Below are 9020 nucleotides of genomic sequence, written 5' to 3' on the forward strand. Positions count from 1 at the left end.
ACTGTGTCTGCCAAACCATGGGCAATATTCTGGGACAAAGCGGAACATATAAACAGAAGGCAGATTCTGCCTGATATTCAAGCGGGACTTGAGATGTATGGAAGCAAAGGAGAAGACAAATGGGTAAGTCACTAAGTCACCAGTTCGACAAATGGAGTGAACAAAGTCTAGTGAGGGCACAAAGGAGAGAACAGTCCATTCTAACTGGGAAACTCCAGAAACGCTACAAAGAGAGGAAGGGATTTTGAAAGGCACACAAAATACAGACCGAAGGTGTGAAGAATTTCTTGACATGTGGGATCAGCCCAAGGATAAGGAAGCAACCAGGCAAATAGGGGAAGCAAAATAATGTGGTAAAACTGCAAAACAGCTATAGGAAGCGGGATGGAGAGGGAAAACGGGAGAATCAGTCATGGAATGAGCATCCCCTCAATGAGGAGATGACTTACATCTTCACAAATATATTCTGAAAGGTCACCCAGGCAGCGATGGAAAGCTAAATGAACTTACCAAGCGGGGCTGGGGGGGCGGGAATCCAGAAAACAGTCTTCCAACATCATAAGTCAGAGAGTGAGTAAGCGTAATAAGATAGGAAAAATGGTGAGCAGGTAGAAGATACAGAACTTGGTGAATGACCCATTTGGCGACTGGGGGGAGGACTGGAGAGCTGGACTGTTCCTGCTTGAGTCTTTCACTGCTATTTATTCGGGGTTGTTTACTGGGGTGAAGAAGCCAGATGTCGGAGTATATTACGGACAGTCAGGAAGACTCAGACGAGGGTCAAGGACAGCTTCACCTGGCAATGCGTCAAAGCTGAGGCACCCAGTGGACGTGATGCACAACACAGAGCTGGGTAAACACACTGGGCGTAGGAATCGGTAAACTTACTCGGCAAAATAATCTGGAGTTATGAAGGTAAATATTTGAAAACCATACAAAAGTGGTAGAATTCAATAAGGCAAACATAGAAAGAACTCGCTAATTCTAGAAGGATAAGGAGAGGAGGGAAATAAGAGACGGGATGCAATTTTTCAATTACAGAACTCAGTGTTTGATTCAAGGACATGAAATATACTTTTATTTATATACGCAAATATTTACTTCCAGAAAATTGCCGGGATATGCATGTTTCAATGAAATGAAATGAAATGGCTGAATTCTACAACACTGATTCAAAATGCCTGTTCAAGAGGATTCCTTTGTAAAAATTTATCTGATGAGTGTTAAACTGTAGAAGACCTCCTTCTCCATTTGTGTGATTCCAGAATTAGGAGGCATCTTTAAGTGCTACTATAATGTAAAAAGGAAACATAATACTCTATGTTGAATTTCACGTGCTTTTCCTTCTGCCCCGGTAAAGGACATACTAATAGCTCTAATTTCCGCTTTATGCCAGATAGGGTAGTAGTTAAGAGTGGGAGAGAGCATCTAGTATGAAGAAAAGTAAAGCCATGATTATCCACGTTGAAGATTAAAAACCTTCAGGTACATCTACGATTGTCAAGGGGGACCCAATGTTCCTAGGAAGACAGAAGAATTTGACTGAAATGTCAAATGTACAGGGTTCCTCAGTTTTAGAGATGAATGACTGTACAGGCCAGGTGGAACAACTGCAAATACGAAAGTTCACAAAGTTTCCCGGGAACAATGTAAAGCGTGCCCTTAGCAGGAGATATTTTTAAAATTAAAAAATCATCGCTCAGAGATGATTTTGTATACTCCTTTGGAAACCATGCCTTCAGCATGTTTCTGTGATAAAAGGTAGTTTATGTGAGCAAGCAATCGACAATTCTGTTTACGTTCACGTGGCATGTGTACATACAGGTGGCCGTTAGGTACCGATATTATTGCCACAAGATAGATCAGAGTAACTCCAGAAAGAAATATTCGCTGCATTTGTTTGTCTAAGAGGGTTGTGGCTCAAAATTGCTTCTCTGATTTCATCGAAACAGACTGAGAACCTCCTGTATATAACCTCACATTTCAATTTTCGTTAACAAAGATATCCAATCAAAGGCTTATTTATTTCTCTCTCCTTATTCTCCAAAAGATCTAAAACAGCCACCAAGATTATATCAAACAGTAAGATAAATTACTTAGGTAACTGATGGAATGACTGAACACTAAGTTGGACACGTTTACCAAGAAACAAAAGAGTCAAAATTACTTTGCATCACATAGGACACAGATTTTACTAGATTCAATACAAGACATCACTTTACTAAACTGAAAGGAAGTGAGGATTACATTTTCCTTACTTCCCACATGGATTCTAATTGATGCTCACTAGGTGTACACATATGAGGACTAACATGTGATAATTTGAAACATTCATTTTAGTAGAACCTTAAATGATTCTCTTTTCTATATGCTAGCAACATTCAAATTACCCTCTTCTAGCAATTTTAAAATGCCCAGCTGATTAATGTTCATGACAATCATCTCAAATTCTCTTTCAGTCCTTCATTAACGTCAGGGATATGTCATTCTGAAGAATCTTTTGCACTGACTGCCTCTCGTTTCTTAATTTACATTTATTTTTGTTTTTATTTATCTATTTTTTTATTTCGGCTCATCATGGGGGTACATAAGTTCAGGTTATATACTTTGTCCATGTCCCGCCCATCCCCCTGAGTCAGAGCCTCAAGCATGTCCATTCTCCAGACAGAGTGCCTGGCACTCACCATGCAGTCATACCTCCATCCTCTCCCACCCCACCTCCCCAGTCTTAATTTGCATTTAAAAGCATTTCCATCTAGCACTCTGGGAGGCCAGGGCTGGTGGATCCTCTGAGCTCAGGAGTTCCAGACCAGCCTGAGCAAGAGCAAGACCCCCTCTCTACTAAAAATAGAGAGAAATTAGCAGGACAACTAAAAATATATAGGAAAAAATTAGCCAGGCATATTGGCGCATGCCTGTAGTCCCAGCCACTTGACAGGCTGAGGCAGGAGGATTGCTTGAGTCCAGGACTTTGAGGTTGCTGTGAGCAAGGCCGATGCCACGCCACTCTAGCCCGCTGTCTCAAAAAAAATAATAAAAATAAAAATAAAAAATAAAAGCATTTTCATCATATTTTTTAATGTGGAGAGATCCTGCTCTCATTTAACTCCACTATTTCTGAGGTGTTTTTCTACTAATCTGTCATATTGACGCTCTTTTTCAATCATTACGTTTATCTTGCCCTTCCCAAATGAATTCTTCCCCTTCATTCATACCTCCATCCACATATTTGTGAAGCAGCACTTTTGGGTTGCTTTCTAATTCTTTGCTCACACACTGGCAGCCCTGAGAATTGTTTTCTCCCACCAAAGTTTATAAATCTCAATCCTGTACATCTCTCTCTCTTGTGATTACACTGGTTTCTATGATGACCTTGAGGCCATCCACTTCTTTCTAGGATCCTTGCCAGCATGATGAGGGTCAGGGGGTGGTATGTGAACAAAGCGTGGGGAAAAGAAGGGGTTTTTGTTGTTGTGGTTCCTTTAAACTAACTTACCACTGTGTGACCTTTCTCAGTTGAAGACATCAAGACAGGTTGCAGACCAGGGCCATGTTTGTCAACGAAACGAGCATGAAAGCCCTGGACTTTGACTGACGTCGGAAGGCTTTCAACCACATCTCGGTGATGAGAAATACCGTCCTGTAACATGGTTTCCTTTTCTGTTCCCACACCATTATATTTGCCTTTTAGTACTGCAAAAATAAAGAGTACATGAAAATACATGTAATTACTTAACAAGAAATAACACAATATAGGCAGTCTTGAAATAGCTTACCACTTTTCGTGATGTGCTGAGAAGTGGCCATTGGCTTCGTCAATCCTGGTTGTGCAACATTCTAGAACGAAGAACAGAAGCCTTAATAAAAATGAGTATCAACACGGGTAACTCAAGTGTAATGTTCACCATTACCAGACGAATCAACACAACGTGCACAGATTGTGGAATCACTTGAATGTAGACCCAACACTCAATTCTGTCATTATTTAACACATATCTTCATGTGGGGAGAGCGTTATGGAAGCTGATACAGATGTCCTCAAAATATTATCCCCCTCATCCCTACTTCATTACTATACAAACACTATGATTCATTCAGAGTATTTTCTTAACCAGAATAACCTAGGACAAACATTTTCCGACATAGTTGAGAGCATTTCTGAAACAACTAACATTAAGGAACTTACACTCATCATGTGTTATATTTTTACATCCATCCACGTGATTTATATTTGTATGAATTATCTCTTGCCCATGAATATGTGGGAGTTTAGTTTTTACTAGTACCTTACCTAAAAGGATGGAGATTAAAAGTAGTATAAGACACTTCTATCTTGTTTGACAAAAGGCTGCAGAGAAATGATTGTGCCCACTCAGGTCTTTGCAAGAAAGAGAGAAATAAACAGGAATAAAGCTCATATGGCACTGATGGATGAAAGAAAGGCACACATAGCTACTACAAAGAAACCTGTACCTAAATACGGAGGCAGAGAGGGAATGAAGAGACAGACACTGAAGAAACGTCTCCTGCAAGGAAAATTTAGGTGGGTGTAAAACCATTTCAAAAGCTGCGGGCACATGGATCAACACACAAACAAAAACAGGAAACATTTCCACTCAATTATGAACATAAATCAAGAAAGAAAAGAAAAGACATTCAGCACAATAAGATCTATAACAGAGACTTCTGTTCATAGAACATCCATAATAATACTGACTAACATTTACGTGACAGTTACTTTTTGTCTCCACTTTTGTAGACTTTAATTTATTGCTACAAAATGAGGCATTCAAGTAGTGAAACACGGTCACATACCACTATCTGAAAGCTGTAAACTTGTAAATACAAAAAGAGAAAAATAGAAACAGAAACATTCCATCAGTTTCTCCTAGGAGAAAAAAAAAAAAAAATGGGTAATGAGAATTCCAAACAGTAATGTGCGGCTTGTAATGATATCATGTCTTAAAGATATCTTCAGAAACCCTCACTAGAAAGAGCACAGAGGGGAATACGGGCAGAGTGGCTGACTACAGATATCGGGCACCGGATACTACGAGGAAGAACAGAAAGTCTCAGATGGTAAGGCACACCCCAGGTGTAATTCTAAGGACACAGTGCCAGAAGCCACCACAGATCCCACGGGAAGAAGTCGCAGGGCAGGACAGGAAGGAGCAACGTTCTGGCAGAGAGAGACCCCGGAGGACCTGGGAGCCCCCCAGAAAGGGTAGTTGGGGAGGTTTGTGTTTCCTCCCCTCACACCTCTGGCAGTCTGCAGGCCCCCAAACTGTCAGACAGCCCCTCTGTCCTCAGGAGCCCAAGCGCTGCTGCCCTCAGGGAACTGGGAGCTTCCTGAGCACAGAGCACAAGGCCACTGGCACCCTGGAGGTCCTTCTCCCTCCCCACAGACCACAGCCCACCTGGTGGGCACCATACTGCTTTCGCACCCATTGTGTGCCTCTGTGCTGCCCAGGGAGTTTCAGCCCTTCAGTTTCTCATTTCACTGGAACCGACACAAATGTGCTACACAACCCACTCAGACTGCAGCAGCCAGAGGGCACCAGTGAATCTCGGGGACCTGAGCGATCTCACAGCTGGCACATTCTGGGCAGGCTGCCTACATGTGAGAGGACAGCACCGAATCCCAGAAGGGCTCCTTGAGACACAGGTGTCAAGAATGACAGGTCTCATTCTTTTAGACCCTTCTCATCTTGCTCCTCCCTCCCTCTTCTGTCCACCGCTGCTGGCACAGCCCTGGCAGTTCCTGCAGATTTCATGCCTAGTGTAATCAGTGACATAACCAGGATGCTAACATGTCACCTGACTTCTCCTCCGTCCAGGTACCACTGTGCAGCAGCTGCTTCTATCTAAGAGGTCAAGCTCTTTCCACAGCTGTCCCCTTACTATATACGGCGTCACTAGTTCCTACCTACCCTTGTAAAAGCACAGCAGCCACAAATATATTTAGCGCATTTTGTTTTTCAAAACAAATTCTACTCATCAAAATATCACTAAATAGAATTGCTGTTATTAAACTCTCACGTCTTTACTATTCCCCACACTTTTCCATCTCCTGTTTCCTCAACATCTTGACTTGACTATCCAACATTTTAAAATCTTCAGGTTTCAGGCACTATCTTTGTTAATTCCAGCTTCCAAAACATGCTACTCCAAACTCTTTCTCTTTGAATGTCATTGGACCTTTCACACGTTCACATGTACCATGCAATTTAACATTTGGCCACGGCTTGACCCGGAAGAATTCTTTAGCTTGTAGGTCAACATACTTCAAAGCCCAAATGGATTCTTTCCCACTTCTAAGCCTTATTTTTCACCCTACAGTATGATGGCCTCTTAAAAAAATGCAGCAAACGAGCAGAATTGTACTGTACAGCTGTCATGTCCTTAGCACACCATTATTTTCTGACCTATAAGCTGAAAATGGTAAGACGATCAGCCCTTTTATGCAAATGCAGAGGTCAGACTGTGACATCACACTACCCCTTCTTGGATTTTAACTTCACTCAATGCTTAGATTTTAACAGCATACCAACAACAACAACAAAACACAGTACCTCCGAATCCCAATCCCAAGGTGACGAGGCTTCCTCTTCCTTCGGTCCAGACGTTAACAAGGACATCTTAGCTGTAAAATGTCATTCACAGAGTCATTTATGAGAACATGTGTGACAGTATGTTTCAAATACCTACATAGGTCTACTGCCATTCACTTTTATTTAGATGCAATAAAATTAACAGCAAAAAATTATTACAGAATTAATGCAGATTAGAAGAACAAAAGCTAGGCCGTTTGAAGGAATACAAGAAAAGAAAACTAATTACAGGAAATGGTTGTTACACTGGAAACCACATATCTTAACTGGTGCCTTTATAACAGTATTTACGCATGGAAAAATCTCAGAGAAATTCACTGATTTACCGCTTCTGCTATTTTCACACGTTACAGTAAAACTGACATTACTTTTTTGCTCTCGTGGAGCATTTTCAATAATACTCATACCATTTTCCTCTCTTAAACCTGCTGGCTTTGTTGTCTCCTCCTGTAAAAAAAAAAAAAAGAAACGCACTTCAGAACACATTGTATTTATTCTCTCTCTCACCCACTCACTCAGTCAGATAACACACAGTCACTGTGTCTGCCAAACCATGGGCAATATTCTGGGACAAAGCGGAACATATAAACAGAAGGCAGATTCTGCCTGATATTCAAGCGGGACTTGAGATGTATGGAAGCAAAGGAGAAGACAAATGGGTAAGTCACTAAGTCACCAGTTCGACAAATGGAGTGAACAAAGTCTAGTGAGGGCACAAAGGAGAGAACAGTCCATTCTAACTGGGAAACTCCAGAAACGCTACAAAGAGAGGAATGGATTTTGAAAGGCACACAAAATACAGACCGAAGGTGTGAAGAATTTCTTGACATGTGGGATCAGCCCAAGGATAAGGAAGCAACCAGGCAAATAGGGGAAGCAAAATAATGTGGTAAAACTGCAAAACAGCTATAGGAAGCGGGATGGAGAGGGAAAACGGGAGAATCAGTCATGGAATGAGCATCCCCTCAATGAGGAGATGACTTACATCTTCACAAATATATTTTGAAAGGTCACCCAGGCAGCGATGGAAAGCTAAATGAACTTACCAAGCGGGGCTGGGGGGGCGGGAATCCAGAAAACAGTCTTCCAACATCATAAGTCAGAGAGTGAGTAAGCGTAATAAGATAGGAAAAATGGTGAGCAGGTAGAAGATACAGAACTTGGTGAATGACCCATTTGGCGACTGGGGGGAGGACTGGAGAGCTGGACTGTTCCTGCTTGAGTCTTTCACTGCTATTTATTCGGGGTTGTTTACTGGGGTGAAGAAGCCAGATGTCGGAGTATATTACGGACAGTCAGGAAGACTCAGACGAGGGTCAAGGACAGCTTCACCTGGCAATGCGTCAAAGCTGAGGCACCCAGTGGACGTGATGCACAACACAGAGCTGGGTAAACACACTGGGCGTAGGAATCGGTAAACTTACTCGGCAAAATAATCTGGAGTTATGAAGGTAAATATTTGAAAACCATACAAAAGTGGTAGAATTCAATAAGGCAAACATAGAAAGAACTCGCTAATTCTAGAAGGATAAGGAGAGGAGGGAAATAAGAGACGGGATGCAATTTTTCAATTACAGAACTCAGTGTTTGATTCAAGGACATGAAATATACTTTTATTTATATACGCAAATATTTACTTCCAGAAAATTGCCGGGATATGCATGTTTCAATGAAATGAAATGAAATGGCTGAATTCTACAACACTGATTCAAAATGCCTGTTCAAGAGGATTCCTTTGTAAAAATTTATCTGATGAGTGTTAAACTGTAGAAGACCTCCTTCTCCATTTGTGTGATTCCAGAATTAGGAGGCATCTTTAAGTGCTACTATAATGTAAAAAGGAAACATAATACTCTATGTTGAATTTCACGTGCTTTTCCGTCTGCCCCGGTAAAGGACATACTAATAGCTGTAATTTCCGCTTTATGCCAGATAGGGTAGTAGTTAAGAGTGGGATGGAGCATCTAGTATGAAGAACAGTAAAGCCATGATTATCCACGTTGAAGATTAAAAACCTTCAGGTACATCTACGATTGTCAAGGGGGACCCAATGTTCCTAGGAAGACAGAAGAATTTGACTGAAATGTCAAATGTACAGGGTTCCTCAGTTTTAGAGATGAATGACTGTACAGGCCAGGTGGAACAACTGCAAATACGAAAGTTCACAAAGTTTCCCGGGAACAATGTAAAGCGTGCCCTTAGCAGGAGATATTTTTAAAATTAAAAAATCATCGCTCAGAGATGATTTTGTATACTCCTTTGGAAACCATGCCTTCAGCATGTTTCTGTGATAAAAGGTAGTTTATGTGAGCAAGCAATCGACAATTCTGTTTACGTTCACGTGGCATGTGTACATACAGGTGGCCGTTAGGTACCGATATTATTGCCACAAGATAGATCAGAGTAACT

This window comes from Lemur catta, chromosome 26 (assembly GCF_020740605.2).
Source record: "Lemur catta isolate mLemCat1 chromosome 26, mLemCat1.pri, whole genome shotgun sequence".
In the NCBI taxonomy this organism is placed as follows: Eukaryota; Metazoa; Chordata; class Mammalia; order Primates; family Lemuridae; genus Lemur; species Lemur catta.